General features: G+C 41.7%; 1 protein-coding gene and 1 long non-coding RNA gene across 20 annotated transcripts in view; one reads left to right on the plus strand and one right to left on the minus strand.

Annotated features, from left to right (window-relative positions):
- FGGY (FGGY carbohydrate kinase domain containing) overlaps nt 1–22,495 on the plus strand; it is a 625,499-nt gene that overhangs the window by 533,677 nt on the left and 69,327 nt on the right. The window lies entirely within an intron of this gene.
- On the minus strand, nt 72–16,855 carry LOC114115018 (uncharacterized). 2 transcript variants are annotated; one of them, XR_003589526.3, is made up of 3 exons: nt 16,660–16,855; nt 13,787–13,845; nt 72–8,264 (listed from the first exon to the last, which is right to left on the minus strand). It is a non-coding gene; the product is annotated as an uncharacterized LOC114115018 (long non-coding RNA). The 2 variants fall into 2 exon arrangements; XR_003589525.3 differs by having other exon boundaries at nt 13,787–13,848.

Genomic DNA, 22,495 nt, shown 5'->3' on the forward strand with positions numbered 1-22,495 from the left:
TCTTGCAAAACACACACAGGATATAATTAAGAAATGATAGGTTCCAGCCAGGGAAAGCACAAACACTTCTAGCCTCAGACGTATTTATTGCAGTTTTCATTTGAGTTGGCCTTCGTTACTGTCCGTCGTTCTGTTCTTCTGTTGGTTTTCTTTTTTCTTTCCCCTCCTTTAAAATAGCTCTTACATGATTTCATCTAAATTTTCCCATTTTTTTTCTTTTAGCAAGTGAAACAGGTAAGGTAGAAAACTTAAATTTTTCATGTGAATTTCTGATTTTTATTGGCTTCCTTCATCTCCATCCACCTACCACTTTTTAAATACCTCCAAGGCCTCTTTCAACAAGAGACACAAATGAAAACGTTAGTAAAAGGGAATTAAAAGAAAAAATAAGGAACAGAGATACAGGAAGAAGGAAACAACTTGCTGGTGATGATGGAGCACACGATTTGACTCGGAGCTTCCTGGCAGCCAAGACAAAAAAGAGCACATGATAAGTTGCATAATTCTTCTTTTCAAAAAGAGGAAGCATATTAGTCTCTGTAGGAGACAAAGCTTTTCCTCCCACCAAATTGCAAAAGACATTTCACATGTGGGTTTTATGGAGAGATTTTGAGTTGTAAAATAATAAGGTTAACAATAGGTTTACAAAAAGGTAGAGAAACAGTATAGAGAAGGCAATGGCACCCCACTCCAGTACTCTTGCCTGGAAAATCCCATGGACGGAGGAGCCTGGTAGGCTGTAGTCCATGGGGTCACTAAGAGTCAGACACGACTGAGTGACTTCACTTTCACTTTTTACTTTCATGCACTGGAGAAGGAAATGGCAACCCACTCCAGTGTTCTTACCTGGAGAATCCCAGGGATGGGGGAGCCTGGTGGGCTGCCATCTATGGGGTCGCACGGAGTCGGACACGACTGAAGCGACTTAGCAGCAGCAGCAGCGGCAGCAGCAGAGAAACAGTATGGATTAGGGCTCAGAGCACAAGCTCTGGAGTCAGCCCTCACTTGACTTCCTACAAATTCTGTGATCTGCTCTCTACTCTGTTTATCTATAATAATAATCAGGAGCACATGAGTTCTTTCTCTGAATCAGGAATGTACATTCAGTCCCACAACAGCTCTATTATCCCCCTTTTATAGTTGATGAGTCTGAGGCAAAAGAAGTTAAATAACTTGGCTTATGTTGAAACAGCTAGTAAATGCCAAAACCAAGAAGTCTGGCTCCAAAGTTGTAACTGAAAGTTGAAGAAGTATTTGTTCAGCTGAGCGTGAGAGAGATTAAGTGACTTGCCCACGGTCTCAAGGTTGGGACTAGAAGCCAGGTTTTCCATTAGTAGCTCAGTAATGAAACCTTTATTTATTGTAACCTTCTTTCGTACCAAGAACTATGCTAGGTGCTTTTCATATAATCTTCCTGGTACCTCTGACAACCCTCATAGGCAACAGAGATCCAGAAAGATTACAGAATTTAAGGGTACATATTGGAAATGGTCACATGCAAGAGTCTCATTCCCACATTTTCGAAAGTGTAATGCCCTGCACCCTGTCCAAGCCTCTCAAGCTGATGCTTATGAAATATCTCTTCCAAAGAATTAAACTCATTCATGAATGCTTGTGGATTTTAACTAGAGTTTTTAAACAAAGATGGGAGAGTTGAATTTTCAACATTTTTCTCGATTTCCTGGTAAGTGTCAGAAACGTCACATGGAGGTATTTATTGTTGAAATGTCAGTGACTTATTTTAATGTGTTGATTGATGAAGATGTTCTCATAACTAGCTGCCTTGCCCTCCCTGGGATGAAGCATAATTGCTAAAACAAAGCAGTAGAGATGCTTACTAAGGTCCTGCATAGGTTAATTCGTATTATGAACTGGAAGTTTCTTTTCCCTTAAAATTCAAATATTGACTCCCTAATCCTGCAGCATGATGATATTTAGAGATGTGGCCTCTAGGAGGTAATTTGGATTAGGTGAGGTCATGAGGGTGGGACCTCTATGGTGAGATTAGTGCCCTTCTGAGAAGAGATACCAGACCTTGCTTTCTCTCTGCTATGTGAGGACACAGCCGAAAGGTAGCCATCTGCAAACCAGAACCAACCCTGCTGGCACCTTGATATTGGTGCCTTGAGAAAATAGATTTATGTTGTTTAAACACTCAATCTGGTATTTTGTGATGTCAGCCTGAGCAAATGAAGATACCTCATTTAATCTTGACAGTCTCTAGGTAGGGCTTTTTATTCCTGTGTTATATATGAAGAAAACCAGGCTCAGAGATGTTTTAAGAAATTTGCCTAAGGCTACAGTTAATAAGGGACAGAAGCAAAATTGAAATCAAGGTCTCTTGATTTCAATATATATCCTCTGCCGATTTTCATTCTGTTTTTATTTATATTTTTCTTTTTTCTTGAAAAATGTTTTTTGGCTTCTTTAATGTTCAAGGGTGAATTTTCTGAAAAGGAATGTCATTGGTCACAAGGAGATTGTCTGCAGTTGAAACAGAGTAGTATGACATGATCTGACTGTTCCATGCAATTCTTCATACCATGACTTATAGCTCCTCATTGATATTTTAGTCATATTTGGAGTTTCTAACTCTGAGAAGATTCCACTCACATCTTCTCCTAGGTGAAAACTGAGCCTCATCCCACACTGACGTCTTCTTCACTACACAATATTCTCCCTTAGTCTTCTGGAACAGTATCTAAGATAAGGTAGATTGAATGTTGGAATCAGTGACTTGAGTAGCAACTGCAAGGCTTACCACATTTTAAAGACAAGCTCCCATCCCCTGTTCCACCCACAGAATTGAGTGCCTCTCCTGATCATTTTTAAGAGGAACTATAATCTAGTAAAGAAAGCCCGTGGGTACAAGAGACCTGAACCTTGCCTGTCATCACATGCCAGAGAGAGCCCATGTGGTCTTGACTTCTGTGTGTGGTTGTTGTACATCCTCAAACAGTGTCACTTGACCTCTCCAGGTGCTTGTTTCATTTGTTTATTTCCTTTAAATAAAATGTTTAAGAATTGCCACACCTGTGGAACTGCTGAGATAGCGCCTTTGAAAGCTTCAGTGACCTCCATGAAGTTCAGTTCAGTCACGTCCAGGTCTTTTGCAACCCCATGGCCTGCTGCACGCCAGGCCTCCCCATCCATTACCAACTCCCAGAGTTTACACAAACTCATGTCCATTGAGTCAGTGATGCCATCCAACCAACTCATCGTCTGTCATCCCCGTTTTCTCTTGCCTTCAATCTTTCCTAGCATCAAGGTCTTTTCAAATGAGTCAGTTCTTCACATCCGGTGACCAAAGTATTGGAGTTTCAGCTTCAGCATCAGTCGTTCCAATGAATCTTTAGGACTGATTTCCTTTAGGATTGACTGGTTGGTTCTCCTTGCAGTCCAAGGGACTCTCAAGAGCCTTCTCCAACACCACAGTTCAAAAGCATCACTTCTTCGATGGTCAACTTTCTTTATAGTCCAACTCTCACTACCATACATGACTACTGGAAAAACCATAGCTTTTACTAGACAGACCTTTGTTGACAAGGTAATGTCTCTGCTTTTTAGTATGCTATCTAGGTTGTTCATAACTTTTCTTCCAAGCATCTTTTCATTTCATGGCTTCAGTTACCATCTGCAGTGATTTGGGAAGCCCCCAAAATAAAGTCTGTCACGGTTTCCATTGTTTTGCTATCTATTTGCCATGAAGTGATGGGACCAGATGCCATGATCTTGGTTTTCTGAATGTTGAGTTTTAAGCCAACTTTTTCACTCTCCTCTTTCACTTTCATTAAGAGGCTCTTTTGTTCTTTGCTTTCTGCCATAAGCATGGTGTCATCTGCATATCTGGTTATTGATATTTCTCCCAGCAATCTTGATTCCATGAACCTCCATGAAGCCCAGGTATAATTGTCAACATTGTTATAACGATTATGTTTGGAAATGTAAATGCATGTACACCTGGATTCATTCATCTCTCTCTAAAGAAGAGATGCAAACCTCTGTGCCCCAGGTCTTGGGACTAGATCAGGACTCTGGCAGGTTGAGGTAAAACAGAATAACTTCCTCCCTGTGGTTCATATTCTTCAACCTGAACTTCAGACTTCAAACCTGAACTTCATAGATCCTAACTTGATCTTCAGGATGCCTGCTACCCCTTCATTTAAGAAGGCTGGGCAAAGCTTGCCAGCAACTCAGTGATTCCCGTGGGCCATGTGTTTTGTCTTCTCATAGGCTACACATACGGTAGTTGGATAAAGAATTTCACTTCTTATCTAGATGGGCTGACTTTGGTATACTCTGCCAGTGGCATCTCCTTCAGATGAAGGAAAGGATAAGAAGACTCCAAAAGACCTAGGCTATGTGCCTGGGGAGACAGGATTTCCCAAATTCTTAGGCCCATGAATGGATGACATCAGCCAGGAACAGAGTGCTATGCCTTCCTTTGCCAGTACAAACAGATCAGAAGAACTTAGAGTTGTGAATTTTACTTATAGCTGTTGCACACTTCTATATATTTCAATTCTGGGGAAAGTGTATCAGCTGGAGGGAAAGGGATAGTGGGTGGAATTTTCTGATGGGTTATTAATGAGAGAGATTACTCAAGTTACAAGGTCCATTGCTATATAAATTTTGCAGCCCACTGACAGTTCCTGCTTCCACCCTTTGTTTATTTATCCATTCATATTCTCATCCTCAGAGTCTCCCTTTCTTCCCCTGCCCTTTTCTGTCCTCCCTTTAGACAGCTAAAGTCTTCCTCAGTTCAGTTCAGTCACTCAGTTGTGTCCAACTCTTTACAACACTATGGACTGCAGCATGCCAGGCCTCCCTGTCCATCACCAACTCCTGGCGCTTGTTCAAACTCATGTCCATTGAGTCAATGATGCCATCCAACCATCTCATCCTCTGTGGTCCCCTTCTCCTCCTGGCTTCAATCTTTGCCAGCATCAGGGTCTTTTCCAATGAGTCAGTTCTTCACATCAGGTGGCCAAAGTATTAGAGCTTCAGCTTCAGCATCAGTCCAACCAATGAACATTCAGGGTTGATTTCCTTTAAGGTTGACTGGTTTGATTTCCTTATAGTCCAAGGGACTCTCAAGAGTCTTCTCCAGCGCCACAGTTTGGAAGCATCAACTCTTCAGCAGTCTTCCTACTCTTCCCTTTTCAAATTAGGGTCTCACAAAGGGTATTGATACAGTCATCCAGCCACATTAAACAATAGAATAATATCTTAAAGCAGGGGTCCCCAACCCCCAGCCTACAAACCCCCAGCCTTCCTCCCTCCTTATAGTCATAAAAACATGGAATCCAGGCAGTCTTGGCATCTATGATCTTTCTGTCTGACCTCTCCCCCATCCCTAGAAGGTCACCCACTGCTCCTCTGTCCATCAGTGCACTTCAAAGTGATCCTCTCTAATTCTGAACGTCCTGGAATGCAAATAATCATAATTAGAAGTTGGGAGCATCCCATAACAATTCTGTAGGCTCCTAGGTCCTGAAAAATTAACAAACTGGAAAAAATAACTTTATAAGCTATCAGCATGCTTCCATTTTCCAAGCACAGACAAGAAAGAAGCTCTGAGAAACGCAAAGGACACATAAAACAAGAAACCGGGTTCACAATGCCATGAGAGAAAAACTCAGTCCAGTGGCAGAGAGGCAGAAATACAAAATGGCTTTCCACTTTCTGTTTCCTTCAGGCCTTCTGCAGAAGTCATTAGCTTCCTGTAATTTCTTATCTTATAAGGCAGCTTCCCCCCCCCCCCCAAGACTATTTATATAAAATAAGCTCTAATTCTAACAGTGCTATTTATCTTGACACCTGCCCTCCCCACCTCGGGGGAAGGGGGAAGCAGTAGAGAGAAGCCTCTAAAGCAAAAATCAGCAAAATGAGGCAGTGACAGGAGATCAGAATGAATTCAGCCGTCTTTCAGGGTAAGGAAAACAAGCCCTTGGAATCAACCAATTAATCAAAACCTCTTTTCCTCCCATGGTGTGAGGGCTGCTGCCTCTGTAAACCATTGACTCCATGCGTTCCCACCATCAGCTTTCCCTGTCACGTTCCAGACAGACTCCTGTGTCTCGCAGACCAAGACGTGTAAGCGGCCAGTGGAGAGCAGTGATTACTCACCCTTTCTGTAATGTGTGCCCACAGGATAAACTATCCACACTGACCGCAGTGGTCTACCCTCAAGGTCAGTCCTTGCAAACACCCTCACTTCTTAGCCAAGGCCTCTCCTTCTTTCTGTTCTTTTTTGTGAGGTTTTACTTCATTTGGAGCCAGTTTATATTCATCACCTATTATGTGCTTCAAAGCCTGTGGTTTTGTATGTGACACAATACGTCTCCAGTCTGTTTTATTTTGTGAGAGTCAACTTTCTGTGCTTTTTAGTTCTGTTTGGCTTTCTGTCACCATAAATACCAGTTTTACATTTTGCAAAGTAAAGTTGATTATCATGATCTTGCTTTCTGGAGGTTTGGAAGAACTGATATATTGATATAATGGATGTTCAGAAATATGAAACCATCCCATTTCTTGGTACATTCAATCTTAATTTGCTGAGTTTTTTCCTTTTTCTGGAATACAAGTAATAATTCGTGTTCATTGGGAAAAATAAGAAAATTCAGTGAAGCTGAAAGAAAAGTATGAAAACACTGATATTGCCGTCCTAAAACTATCACTATATTATATTCTGGTTTCTATCCTTTTAATCCTTTGGTCCATATTTTTAAATTACTTTATACTTTTCTTGATTGCAGAAATGTATTCATACAATGCATATTGTTTTATAACCTTTCCCCCACCCCAAAATACACAATAAACATCTTTATTTATCATTTTTGTAGGCTGTATAATTTTCTGCCCCATAGAAAATGCCATGACGTTTTTTTTACAGTCCTCTAGTTTTGAATATTTAGGTTGTCTCTGCTGCGATTCATGGGGTCGCAGAGTTGGACACGACTGAGCAACTGAACTGAACTGAACTGAACTGTTGTTTTAAGGAACGTTGCAACTAATAACATCTCTGTAGCTAAAATTTGCCCACACCCTAAATTATTTCCAGAAACTAAATTATGGAAGTATAGTTGTTTGGTCAAAGAGTTTGCCCAAGCTTTAGGATTTTGATACATATTAGCACTTTATACTCCCACCAATAGTGGGTGAAATTTCAGGGCTCACATTTCTTGTGTGTAAGGAGTCTTTTGCTGTGAATTTTAGTTTCATTTGGTTTTCATTCCCAGGCCTCTTAAAATCCTGTTCATTTCACATATGGTCCTGATACTGTCAGCTTTCTTTAGTAGCCTTTTGCCCTTTGCTGTATAAGCATATGCTTCAAGAGCTATGAGATTCTGGTTTCTTATTAAGTAGATGCAGGTTTCTGATTGGATTTTCGATGTCCTATCCCATATGGGAGTGCCTCAGAAAATCAACAGAAAATCCTGGAATGGTAATTAATTTAAAGAAGGATTAAATTAAGAATGTGACATTACCCTTAACATTCTCTATACTTATTACCATACCTGGTTAACAGTACGTTCTTATATGTTTTGAAAATTGCTCCTACTCAAAAAAACAAAAAACAAAAAACAACCAACAACAAATTCAGGTCCTGATTAATTACATATCTCTTACTCTAATCCAGTTTGGAAAATGACATCATGGGTATAAAAGTCAAAAATTAGGGACTTCCCCAGTGGTTAAGATTCTGTGCTTCCAATTCACGGGGACATGGGTTCAATCCCTGGTTGGGAAACTAAGATCCCCTACTAAGTAAAAAAATAGATAACTAATGAAGACTTACTGTATAGCACAAGGACCTCTACTCAATGCTCTGTGGTGACCTAAATGGGAAGGAAATCTAAAATAGCATATATGTATACATATAACTGATTCACTTTGCTGTACAGCAGAAACTTTAACACAGCATTGCAAAGTAACTAGCAGTTCAGTTCAGTTCAGTCGCTCAGTCGTGTCCGACTCTTTGCGACCCCATGAATCGCAGCACACCAGGCCTCCCTGTCCATCCCCAACTCCCGGAGTTCATTCAAATTCACGTCCATCGAGTCAGTGATGCCATCCAGCCATCTCATCCTCTGTCGTCCCCTTCTCCTCCTGCCCCCAATCCCTTTCAGCATCAGGGTCTTTTCCAATGAGTCAACTCTTCACATGAGGTGGCCAAAGTACTGGAGTTTCAGTGAGGCATGGAGAGGTCATATAACCTTGTTCTTTTCGTTCCATCAAACCATGCTTTTCATATCTGTTGCCTGGAAAAAGCAGAGATCACAATGTGGCAGCTGAGCCGCCCTTCTAGGGTGGAAGGGATAATAGAATATATCAGCACCCATGTTTATCATTGCTACTTTGTTGATTATGACTTGTAGAAATAAAAAGAAGAAACATACCCTCTTTGGTTTGGAAGTTTTCTACTTCTTTTGTTTGGAGAAGGCTTCATACCATGTTCCCAGTAGTGTTTTATCTTTTTGTATTTAATCATAACCTGTCCATTTACTTTTTATAGAGTTAGATATAAAAAAGCACTTAACTAATTAAGAACTTTAGTTAAAAGACAGTTTTTATAGTATTGTTATTAACACAGAGGTTTAGGCTAACAAACATTTTTTTCAAATATCTCCTTCCTCCTGCAGTTTTTACTCAGGAACTTAAGAATTGGGCCTTTATAAAAGCAAACAATAGCCAAATATCTACTGAGTCCTTTAGTTTCTAAGGAGGATTTCAGGACTGTAATTCTAAAATAAAGTTTACCTACTTCTCTTTGACTTAATTTTGTTCAAGACAACATTTTATACTGGTACAAATCTGAAAAAATATGTTAGATTATTTTGTAGAAATGAATATCTATACATACTTAATTCCTCATTCTAATTATCATTTATGCTTTTGCTTTTTATGGTGAATTTCCTTGTTGGGATAAATTAGAAATGAATAAGTTGGGCTTTTTTCTCTTTAGGATGTTAGGAATAGAAGATCTGTGCAATATAAACTTAATATTCAACACAGTAAATTAAGCTATGCTGCTGCTAAGTCGCTTCAGTCGTGTCTGACTCTGTGCAACCCCAGAGATGGCAGCCCATCAGGCTCCCCCATCCCTGGGATTCTCCAGGTAAGAACACTGGAGTGGGTTGCCATTTCCTTCTCCAATGCATGAAAGTGAAAAGTGAAAGTGAAGTCGCTCAGTCATGTCCAACCCTCAGCAACCCCATGGACTGCAGCCCACCAGGCTTCTCCATCCATGGGATTTTCGAGGCAAGAGTACTGGAGTGGGTTGCCATTGCCTTCTCCAAATTAAGCTATAGAAGCAAGCAAATAAGACATTAGGGAAGGTAAGACCTTTAGTTAAATCAGGAATTGTCTGTAGTTGGGGAAATTTCTTAAATATGCCTATTCGTGCACACACATAAATGCACACATAGATACCACTGGACAAAGATTGATTCAGAGCCATGGAATATTTAGAGGTCTTTCTGAAATCTATGAAAGACTTCTGATTTCATCATTGAGGCAAATGATCAAGATGTATGTAAAAGAAAAATATTATTATTACAGTTACTTATTGGAAATGTTTGATACTTTGCAGTGAGCCATAAAGTACTATGGGTACAGAAACTTGGATGTCATCTCTCTAATCATATACATATCAAAGAAAGTTGAACACCTAACAATTTAATATCATGTTAAAAGTTATTCATAAGGAAATTTCCTATACTATTATCATCATAAATTTTACAAATGAAGAAACAGGGTAGAAGGTTTAAGTGACTTACGAAAGTCAAAGGCTAGAAATGGTGGGAGCCAGAATCCAAGGCCTAGGCTAGAATTCCAAAGCTCAAGATTGTTCAACTTAGTCATACTTGGAAGTAGACTCCTGTGGGGCTGAGTGTGATTACCATTGTTTTTTTTTTTTTAATTTTTTAAAATTTATTTTATTGAAGTATAGCGGATTTACAGTATTGTGTTATTTTCTGCTGTGCAGCAAAATGATTCAGCTATACTTATACCCTCTTTTTCATATTCTTTTCCATTATGGTTTATCAAAGGATATTGAATATCATTTCCTCGGCTATCCAGGACCTTGTTGTTTATCCATCTTGTTTATTTTGCATCCTGTATAGTCTGCATCTGCTAATCCCAAACTCTCAATCCATCCCTGCCTCACTCCCCCTCCCCCTTGGCAACCACAAATATGTTCTCTGTATCTGTGAGTCTGCTTCTCTAGACAACTAGAATTTGAATATACATTAAAACGTCACTGTGTTAGTCAAGGTCTTCACAGAAGATACCCTCCAATGGATAGTTGTAGGGAGTTTAGTAAAGGGACTGTTTACAGACTGTAGACTGGCTCTGGAGAAATCACAAGGGACGATGTAGTACACTAGAATCTATAGGAGCTGGACCTTAAGAGCTGAAGGGGAAACACAGTTCCTAGAACATCTGAATCCCAGAAGAGAGGACTATATGGAGGCTACCAAGTCAGATGTCTTGCCAGTGACCTTGGAAGTGAAGAGCTGGATTATTGACCCCTTTCTCTTCCCTCTCACTGATTGACTGTCAGGCTTCCACTGGGTGGAGTCAAAGTCAGAGGTCAAGGAAGCTCATTGATATGGTCCATACACATGAGCCTGGCTCAGCCCAGAGGAGGGTGGGAGAGAGTGTTCAGGAGCATGTACCGCCATCCAGACTGGGCTGGGCAGGTCTGTCTGCAGACCAGAGGCCAATCTGTGAATGGTTTGTTACAGATTTGCAATGAGATAAAGCACTTACATCAGAATGTAACTCAATTATGACATTTTGTTCATAGCACAGTGTTCTCAATGAAAGAATCAGTGTGTTTGTTTACTTTCTGCTGCAACTCTTTTTGTCATTATGTCATGGACAGCCCCTTTAAGTAGCACTGATCAAATCTGCCAGCTCTGCAGATGACAGAGAGAACCCCCTTATATCTGCCTTTATTTTCCTCCCTTGCTGTTGCTAAGTCACTTCAGGTGTGTCCGACTCTGTGCGACCCCATAGATGGCAGCCCACCAGGCTCCCCCGTCCCTGGGATTCTCCAGGCAAGAACACTGGAGTGGGTTGCCATTTCCTTCTCCAATGCATGAAAGTGAAAAGTGAAAGTGAAGTCACTCAGTCATGTCCGACCCTCAGCGACCCCATGGACTGCAGCCTACCAGGCTCCTCCATCCATGGGATTTTCCAGGCAGGAGTACTGGAGTGGGGTGCTATTGCCTTCTCCCTTTCCTCCCTTACCTTCCACTAAAGATCGGAAAACTGTCTGTGCTTCTTCTGAGATGGGCAGTGTGCTAAGGTACTGGGGATGACATTTATTTCTTGAAAGTAGGTGATTCACCTCACCGTTACAGATAGGAAACTGAGGCTCAGAAAGTTTAAATACATCATCCAACAAGTAAGCAGAGGTGGTGATCAAATCCAGAGCTGACTCCAGAACCTATGCTCTTCCTATGGGCTGCCCTAGGGCCATGCTTTAAATTATCTGACATTAATACTTAGGAAACAATGCAGAATTCTGGTGGGACTGCCTTGTTTGGAGGCCCAGAGCCGTGTTCTGGTGTCAGTAACAACCAAGTCATGGTTTCTGGGAATAGACACACCCCAACTCCCAAAAAATAGAACCATTTATGGATCCCATGTCACTCAGCTTTATAAGGCCTTTCCCAGCCCAGCCAGCCAGATCAGAAGGTGAAGTCAGTTTGTTTCTAAGGACCTCTTGTCTGTTTCTATCTCTTTTTCAATCTGGGAGGTTGGAAAGAAGATGAGGAGAAAGAATTCGTGAGAGGGATACATTTCCTTAGAAATGTTATTAATTGGCTGGGCAAAACAAGAGAAAGAAATAAAATAGCTGCTCCTTACTAAGTAAAGGCATCTCATTCCCTTATCTCATTAAAAATTAAAAGCACTCTAGGTTTAAGTAGGGCAAATTAGTAATTAAGTGCTATATAATCAACTTGTGTAAACATAATATTGAAGGGGAGGCCAAATTAATCACTCTGCTGGCTTGTTTTTGCCCCCATTAATGCACCTTTTACTTGGGTCCTTCCTGTGATGTCAGGATGCATTTTCTGCTCTCCCTCCGCTGCTGGAGATAGGGTGGGCTGCGGATAGCTGGGCTGACAGATAACAGTGGGCTGGATCTGGAAAAGGCCTGTGTCTGGGTCTGATTCAACTAGGTACTGAGGCTCCCTGCTTTGTTGTTTGACCCAGAGCTCATCAGAGAAAGGCTGCCAGGTGTCAGGGACAGTCCTAGATGGTCGCAGGACAAGGAAGAGTTAAACACATCTCAGGACCCATGGGGTTCCAACCTCGGAGGGAGAAGATGGACACAGGCAGATAGATACAGTTATGAAAAAGTCAGCACAAAGTGTAACAGCAAGGATCAGTGGGCCTTGGCTTGGGCTCCAATCATAACTCTGCCACTTACCTTGGGTGACTTCCTTAATTTCTCTGTGCCTCAGAGCCCTCATCTGTAAGCCTAACCATAATATCTGCATCAGGATATGCTATCTCACAGCTTGTGTTGTAAGAGGCAAACGCATGAGTACCTGTAGGGTAGAACGGGCCTTCCAGGTGGCTCAGCAGTAAGGAATCCATCTGCCAAGGCAGGAGATATGGGTTTGGTCCCTGGGTTGGGAAGATCCCCTGGAGAAGGAAATGGCAACCCACTCCAGTATGCTTGCCTGGGAAATCCTATGGTCAGAGGAGCCTGGTGTGCTACCGTCCATGGAGTCACAGAAGAGTCAGTCACTACTTTAAAACTAAACAGCAAACAACAAAGTAGAATCCTGTCTATTTAATGTTGGCTATTGCTTAACTACACTTGCTCTACAATGGCTAATGGAGCACCACGGAAGGAGTGTCTCCCATTGCCTTAGGGCTATGAGTGTCCTTCTGAGAAGGGGACATTTGGACCTGGCCATAGAGCATTAGTTACTCCAGAACTGGAACTCTGGAGGGGGCGTGTGACACAGGCTGGCTTTTAATCTTTGCGTTGGAGTCCCTTCTCTGGAAGCAGAGGAAGGAGCATATGCTTCAGACCTGCACAAATCTTTCTCCACTTCAATTCCACACAATAAATAGTAATAACTGACAGAGTTCAGTTGTGTTATGGCAACTGCCTGCCAAGTCTGGGAAGTGGAAGAGGGCAAATGAGCTACACCTGTTGTGGGCAAGCTAAGGGGAAATCAAATGGGGCAGTAAAAAGTCTAAGTCACCTTATTCCACTCAAGGTGATGGCATCTCCCTTGACTTGCTAGCTGGGTGAACCATCCTGACGGGCAAGTTTCTCTCAGCCTCTGTGCCATATTAACTGACCCCACAGAATAACTGCAAATATTCTGTGAATGAAAGCACATTTAGCACAATACTCAGCATACACAAAAGTACTGTTATTTCCTGTATTGATTTAATCTTTACCTAAAACCCAGTAAAGTAGGTAGTAACATCATCCCACTTTATAAAGCAGGAAATGGAGGCATCAAGATGCTGATGAGCTCCTAAGGTCACATGGATGGCTGGTACAGGGAGGAGGCTTCCTGTTTAGCTGTCTAACTCTAGGCTTACCCCCTGCATCTCCCTTGCTGCCCAGTGCTTCAGAGAGCACCTAGAGCTCAATTTACATAGTATATGCTAGAAGTAGGGAAGATGTCACTTGATTATGTCCAGGCCCCTCACTTGCTAATGAGGAAGAAATCTTTTCTCCTGCTTGAAGAAACAACAGGATTCCCTTTAACAGATGGGGCAGGCCAAAGAGACTCACCCGAAATGATCATCCCTTGGATGCAATGGATGCAGCTACTTACACTCATCTTGGCAGTTCTGCTTTGGGAAGAAAACAGTTTATTTATCATTCATACTCCTCTTCCAAAAAGGATTTGAGCAAGCTTATAATAAAGGGCTAAGCAGAATAAAACTAAGCAAAATAAAACACAAGTTAGAAGCTATGTAGAAAGAGAATACCCCAACTACTTAGACTAGGGGATCCTCAAATATATATACCTTCAGGTGCCAACTAGTCTGTATAAGCTTGGGACAATACCAGCAAAGGCCAGGATGATTTCTTATGCAGGTTGGAGAATGTATACTCTTGCCTAAGGACATTGACATTCAGGTTGTTTCAACCCTGCTTTGGTGAGTGCCAGACCAAGCAGATTTATGGGGCAGATTTGGCCTGTGGGTCTCTGACCCTGAGATAAGGGGATTACTTGGAGCTTCCCAGCAGCCAGCATAGAACTGGGAAATAGGTCAAGTCAGATAGTGTCCACTGAGTCAAGGAAGTATACACCCATTCTCCAAAAGAGACTGTGTCTTCCCTGCTATCAAATTCTAAAGTTGCCATTTCTTTAAAAACAAACTGAGAATTCCTTCTATGAAACTTTACAGAAGCAGCAGAAGAATTCATCCTATATTAAGTTGTTAAGAGTCCAGAGCAGAATATTGAAACTTGACTTGAACTTAAGAATTGCCCAGGTTTATAACTTTGTGGAGCTGTCGCTTGACCCAAGGCCAAGGGTAAAACTGAGAATACCCAGCATGGTAGATGGATGGCATGTCCCTTAGCCCTCTTCCCTGAATATTCCTTCCCTCAGCCAGCTTCACAAACAAAGCTGTGTCACTGACCTAGGAGTGTCTTAGAAGACCTCAGTACTAAAGCTTTTTACCAGCCTGGCATCAGGGACGTGCTAAAATGAAGCACCCATCAATCGAGAAGGGCAACAGATGTTGAAGCCTATCGGATGTCAGTAAACAGCAAGCCTACAGAGGCCAGTGAACTTGGCATCCTCCTAGCAAAATTACACTGTTGCCTTCAGGAGGGAACGCCATGGACTTTTATAAGCTGCATTAGGTGATATATTTTTTCTTAACCTCTATTTTTTTTTTAAAGGGCAGATTTAATGTTCACAGAGTGTTCTAGGCTTTCAGCCCTAGAAGTGTAGGTCTTCAAAATATCCTCCCAGTAATTATGAGACGTTTCATGTTCAGCTTATCTTTTTACTAGTACCCTCCCTTTTACTGTTAGAAGTATGATTCATATTATAAGCAATAAATAGGACCATAGTTAAGAGCATAGACTCAGATGTCACAGAAGTCTGGGCTCCAGTCCTGAGTTCAGATGCTAAAGCTGTACGTTAGGTCCATCCCTTTACCTCTCCTGTCTAAACTGGTGTTCTTACGGTACAAAGGAGACTGTCGAGAGCGCCTGCCTCAATAAGAGTGCCGTGAAGATTAAATGAGATAATATGTAGAAAGTATTTAGCAGTTACTGGTATGAATAAACGTTCAGTGAGAATTCTACAAAGTTAGAGAAATATTTATGATACCTGTCCTTATTAGCTGACTGTAAATTACACGTGGTTGTAGCTCTTTAGGTACATTATTAAAAGACGGCTGGGCCACTCATTTACCTCCTGTTTACTCTCAGGTAGCTTTTTACTACCTGTGCGTTACATTTCCTGGACTCGCTTGCAGCTGGCCATTAAGTAGTATTTAGCACTGTTTTGGGTTTAGTTTTAGTATTTGGTTAATGGGAGATACTGATGGAGATCGGTATACAGGAAACAGGGAGAAGTCAGGTCATTGCTCTCTTTTTCAGCAGCAGCAGCTGCATCTCCTTTGTGATTCCAGCTTCCAGCCTTCCCCTCAGGTCCCAGTGCTGAGCACTCAGCCCTTCGTTGGTTTCAGCTCCAGCCTGACATCCCCAGCCCCTACCTCTGGTCACACTACTGCCTCCCATCCCTGGGAGGAGTAGCAGCTCTCTGCCATCCCTGATCTCTGAGTTCCTTCGGCATCATCAGTTTGGCTTCTAAGTTTCTTCTGTCATCAGTGAAAACAATTCCTTGCACTCCTTTCTGTTAAATGACCTAGAGTGGCTTCGAGTCTCCTGACTGCACTCTAATGATACAGTTGCTTTTAAATATTAAAAGGGAAGTCAGCCCTTACGGTGAATCCACTTCCCCTTCTCTCTGCCTGTTGGAATGGGCTAGGCCTGTGGGAGGAGGGGTGGCTGGTTCTCATGAAGAACAGTTCACTTTGACGAAGTAACGCCAACAGACAAGAAATTGACCTTAGCAACTCTAGTGAATACCCAGCTCTGAATAATCGAACTCTGAGTCAGGCATTGAGGACAGTGGCTGTGCACAGCTTACCACTTCCATCAGGAGACACAGCTGGATTACAGGTCAGAACCAGGCGCAGGTCAAGGGAGTGTCTAGTCGAAAAGAATAGAAACTCCTCTTTCTTGAACCAGAACTCTGGACCATTCTAAGTGAGTCATTATATTACATGTGTGATTATTTTCATCACTCAAATGAGGAAATAGAGACTCAGAAAGGACAAGCAATTTGCCCAGCATCCTGTAGCTATTAAGTAATGGTGTTAGTTTAAGTCTGTATGTCTCGGAGCTCATGTTTATTGAGACATACCGTTTACTCAAGGTTTTCCAAACTTTCTTCCTGTTTCAAAGCAAATTATAAGAAAGCTATTTGCAAAACTCATATTTCTCTGGTCTTGTAGACATTCCCTTGCAGAATCAATAGTTAGCCTTTTCTCCCCTAATTCTCACAATAGATTTATATGTAAATGTTCTTGCCTTCAGTTTTACAAATGAGAAAACAGAAAGCAAAAAGAACTTACCCAAGGTCACACCAGGTGTTAATATTCAAGCTGAAATTTGAATACAGATTTTCCTGTCCCCAAGCAAACACTGTTTCTACTGGTGACGTCAAAGCACTGGATTATGTGATAGAAGGCCAAATGTTTTACAGTTTTAAAAAAGAAAAAGGGGACAAACAAGGCCAGGTTCCCCACCTTCAAGGAGCTGACAGGCTAGAAAAATAAAAATGAAGCAACCTGAAACCAGAGAGTGCTGTTACATAATCTACTCCCTGGTAACAGCTACAGGCAGGAAAGAGAAGTGTGACTTTGTATAAGAAGTAGGGCTTGAAATGGAAATGGTGACTTAGGAGGAGCAGAGAAGCAGTAGGAAGTGGACTTTTCAGACAGAGATGCTAGTGATAGGAAAGGAACAACACAGACAATAGAGACATCAACTCAGGGAAAGCATCCCAGTTCATGAGGAACAAAAGAGAAAGCTCGATACATAAGGACCACACTTGACTGGGAACGGGAGTCATCAACTATGAACAAATTATTAGGAATTTGGTCAGGAGTCTTAGAAGCATGTTTTGCCCAACATCCCATAACTCTATCAGTTATTTTCTGTTTTGTTTTTTTTTAATGTTTCAGGCTAATAGTCTCATTTTTCTTTTAAATCAACAACATCAAGTGCTTCTTAGATGATAATACTGTTTCCCACTTAAAAAGAAACAAAAAAACCTATAAACTAATTCAACCTGAGAGTAACAACAAAGATTTATTATTTATCTAACAGTTTTGAAGTCTTTAAATGCCCCTGGAAAATTATCCTATTTTGCAAGAGAACATTTGTGTATAGAGTGTTATAGCATATCATGTTGGAGAATTTCAGGATGAAGGTACCTTCTGAGACAAGGCCATTGAGATAATGGGAAGCAGGCAACCCACCTCACCCCACCTCAAGTCCTACCCCTTCCCCTCCCCATCTCAGCTGACACCTTGGCCAGAGGAGCCTGTATGTTGGATGGAGTCGATCAGACTGAAATTCCTACCAAGTTGGCCATGTCAGTTTCACCTGTCAGCATCTCTGATGAGGAGGGATCCTGAGAGACCAGACTGGTTTAGGTAATTGGATTATAGCGGTTGTCTTCATCTTAGTAAGCTGATTAACCACTACTAACAGACATTTACAGAGGAAAAATTTATAGACAGCCCTAAAGTGGTGATTGAAGCAAGTGCTTAGACTACTGAGGAGGAGCTGGCATTGTGAGTCCAGCATGTTGTGACGTGGTGGGGAACTAGGAACCTGCTCTTCAAGGGGCTCCTGAAAGGATAACAGAGGGTATTCATATCACTTCACCAGTCATTGTGCATGTGACTTTGTGGATTAAATCACTTAATCCTCACAACAATTCCATTCAATTCTGATATTCCTAGTGCTTTGCCCATAAAGAGGTCTTTGCAGATAAGGAGGTCAAATCATAGAGAAATTAAGTACTTTCCCAAGGTCACAAAGCTGGTAAGATTACTTGGGTGATGTTCTGACCCTGTAGTCTGTCCACTGGAATGACACTGGAACCCATCTGTAAAATTGCCTTGGGACGTTTCCTCGGGGTCAGGCCCACCTCTACACTCCCCACCCAGGCCTGTGCTTATCTCTAGTATTGCCCTTAGGTGTTTCAGTGTCTGCTTACCCCACTTGGGTATGGGCTTACAGGGAAGGATCCCAGGATTCCTCATCCTTAACCAGTAGTGGGTGCTGCATAAACATGTGGTACCAAAGAGGAGGTGAAATTAACAGAGAAGGTACAGTCTCCCTTGATCTGGCTGAGCAGCCACTTGAAGCAGAAGTGCTGCTGTGGATAGATGTGGATTGAAAACCCTTAGCAGGTAAAATCTGACGCAAGACCACCTAGTTCTCAGCTCTGTCTCTGAAAACAGCTTTCCCCATTCTCACAGGCATTCACTCCAGACTGTTCCTTGTGATTCTCAGGTACTCTCTTTTTTCCAAAGATAAAGTCCCCATCCTCAAAGTCAGTTTGGTTACTAGACAACTCAGTATATAACCTGGGACAAGAGGTCTACCACTTTAGGCCTCAGATTCCTCATCTTTACGCTGAAAAAAATCAGGTCCTGATTTTCAAACAACTTAAAGTAGTGGACCACTTAGGAGGCCACTATGTAAAACACACAGAAGCCAAGCCATGTCTCCTGTTCACCAAGGGTCCCAACTGAACATAAGAAGCCTGGCTCTGAATTGTTTCAGAAGCAATAACCCAAAATATATTAAGGTAATCAACACAAATACTTAATAGTACAGTAATTAAAATGAGTTCCAAATGGAAGATCCAGGCCATTGAAAAAACTGGGTTCAAAGGCTCCCAGCGAGACCCCTGTGCCTGCTTCTCTGTTGAAGGCTTCTCTGTGTGCTCCTGGAGGAAGAGGGTGTGTGGCTTGACTGTGTACAGTGTGTTGGGGAAGCTAAAGCCTCTGGGCCCATCCTCCTTGACTGAAGGTAGACTGTGTGCTGTGGCACTGGTGAATTAGAAATTCTAGCCAGTGACTCTTAGAGGTTGATTTTCTGTCTGGGGATCTGACCTCTTGCTTCACCAGCTGAGGGGATCAGACTGTCCTGGGAGGAGCCATGAGCTAACCCTCTGAAAAGCCTTTCCTTTCTTTCTCTTTCTTTCTTTTTTTAACTGTATGTTTCAAGGGGAATTTCTGATTGGGGGCTTAGCACCATCAGTTTGAATCCCTCTTGGCATTTAGAGCTTTGAGAGATCCGTACCACCCTCTTCACTGGTGTTTTGTGCTAGAAGATCACTAGAGATTTAATTTCATTTATGTCACTGGATTTATTTAAAAAAAAAAAAAACCTTTTGGAGTCAGGGATGAATGCCCCATTCCTTTTTTTTTTTTTTTTTTGTCAGTTTTCACTGATTCCTTATGTGAATAGCTCAAGGGTAAGAATCTAGTTTTAGTTATTTAGTTATTTCCAAATCTCCTGTCCCTAACACAGAGACTGACCTGGACTGCTTAGTAAATATTTATATTTCATTCTACAAATACAACCTCCCCCGACCCCAACCCCCCCACCCCAGGTGCAGCAATGTGTAAAATAACCATTGTACCAGGTTTCATCCCATTTACAGTGGAGTGTAAGAGACCATTAAAAAAGTAAATCCAAATAAATATATAGTATATCTTGGATTAAGGGCTCTAAAGAGAAAAGAACAGTTTCAATGGAAGGACAAATATGAATGATTGATGAATGAAAGGAAAATGACCCCAACTGCCAACTTAAAATCTGTCTCATCTCATCTCTTTGTAAATAATTATTATTGGTATTATTTTAACTATCACAACTGCTGCCATTTCTTGAGTATCCACCAGATTCCAAGCTCTGTGCTAGTACCTTCCTATTTAGTGCATCAAATTCTCAAAAGAACCTTGCTGTTTAGACCTTCTTATCCCTTAATGGCAACCCACTCCAGTGTTCTTGCCTGGAGAATCCCAGGGACAGGGGAGCCTGGTGGGCTGCCTTCTATGGGATCGCACAGAGTCGGACATGACTGAAGCGACTTAGCAGCAGTAGCAGCAGCATCCCTTATTCCAGATGAAAAAGGAAGGCCCAAGGAAAGTAATTAACTTGTCCATGATCACAGTCAGTAAATGGGACAAATGCAAGTTGGTCTGACAGAGACTCTGCATTGAGCAAAAGGGAAAACATTCCAAAGATTATCATCAGGGATCCAACAGGGAGTCGCTGACTGAGGAACACTATATCCTACCTTATTGCAAATGATCAATTATGTTAGCGGAGAGGAAGGAAAAAAAGAGAAAAATCTGTGTTCAAGAGTGAGAGGGAAAGGGAGGAAGATAGTATTCTTGAATTGGTCATCTTATCAGCCTCACAATAATAAGCCATCACCATGGGAACAAGAACTCTAATTAATGACAGATGTTGAGTCACTTTATAAACCACACCATCTGAATGCCGAGCTGGTGCTGTAACCCTGTCTCCCCTTTCGCAGCTGGGAGCATGCTATGGTCTTGTTGGAGAGACCCATCTTCCATGGGTGGAGCAAACTCTGGACTTGGCATCAGAAGACTTGCATCTGAGCCTCAAATCTGCCCTTTCTGAGTTCTTTTGCCTTGAACAATAAGCTCACCAAAAGTGAGAGGTGGCTATCATTAATTTTGTCATTATTATTGCTACCACTAGTAGTAGCTTTCTGGGACTCTAGATCTACAAAGTGCAATGCAACATCATCTCATCAGTTACCACACTGACAGCAAATGTCTGGCACAGACAGTGTGCTGTGTTATTTAACCTTGGTGATGCTGATGCTGGAGAAGAAAAGAAGGAAAGGGAAAGAGGAAGAAAAGCAGTTGCAGTGATGTGCAGTGATGTACGTGTGTAGAACTATGAAAGCTCTGAGGTGTGATACAAATGAGGGCATTCTACTCATTGTCAAAATATTTTTGGTTAGTTCCTGGGCTGGTAGCCCATTCCTGTGTTCAGTTTTGTCAAAGGTTCTATTGTCTCTGTTCCCTTTTTGTCCAGCCCCGTGTACATGTCTCTCCTCCTTCCGGCTGTGCTGTTTCGCTGGGGGAAGGACAACCAAGACAAAGAATTCACAGAAATCATGAGAAAAATTTACTCAGAGCCCAAGTTCTCAATAGGCCAGGATTTCCCATAGACTTTTCTTTTGGACATTAGAAGATATTCCTGGAAATAATTCCTTTGGAAAACACTACATTCAAGTTAACTAGGTATCTTTATAGTAAGACTTTGCATAAGAGTTTAATATATTAACATGCCTTGTGAATCTCCTAGGTTGTGGAGGCATTTAGAATACAGACTTTCCTAAATTTACTTGACCAAAAAATTAGTTTTTCATGGAGCATTTTACTTTGCTAAAGGACCAAACATTGAAAAGTGCTGCTGTAAACCCAGAGTCAAGACCATCAAGTGTACAAGTAGTACCAGATAACAGGGTTGAAAAATCCCACCAACCTTCCCATCATTCATGTGTCCATTTTACAAATTAAAAGGGCACCAATCCTGTATGTCCTTCCCTAGTGAAGGACAGGGAAGCTTGTGTGCTGTAGTCCATGGAGTCGCAAAGAGTCAGACACAGCTGAGCGAGTGAATAACAATGCTATATTTGGCAGTAACTTCATGCTGGATGGTGGAGAAGTGACAAGATCCATATATTTCCACTCTTACCACCTTGGAGCTCTTGTGAGCATTTTGGGGTGATAGAGAAATTGCCTGGCAATAGAGATGCAGGTGAAGGGTGGAAAGCAAGGGTGCTGTGGTAACAAGGACAGGGGCTTCTTATTCCTACTTCATACGTCAAGAGGAGTTTCCCAGAGGAAGGAACTTCTAACCTGAGATCCAAAGAACAGGAAGAACAATAGGTAACACATTGTCAATGCACTTTCCCAGGTGTTAGCAATCCTCTGGGTCAGACACAGTGAGAGTGGGGACAGGAAAGATGAGAGGAACGTGAACCAGCACATTGCTTTGGGTCTGTTGGTTCAAACTGGAATGAGTTATTAAACTCCATGGATTCAAGTGTCCAGGAGCCATAAATGGATACAAAATAGAATAACATGGCTTCTCCCCAAATGCACAGGTATTGGTAGCACCCAGGATTAAACTTAGGTGGCTTGTGGACACTCTTTTTATAATAGATATATATTTAAGTTAACATATACTAGAAAAAGGTAACCAGAATCATACCTATGTTTTCATAGATATTTTTGCCTAGAACAAGGCAATTTGAAAAAAGAGAAAAAAGAATTCGTTCAGAATTTAAAAGAAAATATTATACTAATATAATACTACACATGATACTTGAACATG

The sequence above is a fragment of the Ovis aries genome, chromosome 1 (assembly GCF_016772045.2).
Source record: "Ovis aries strain OAR_USU_Benz2616 breed Rambouillet chromosome 1, ARS-UI_Ramb_v3.0, whole genome shotgun sequence".
NCBI lineage: Eukaryota > Metazoa > Chordata > Mammalia > Artiodactyla > Bovidae > Ovis > Ovis aries.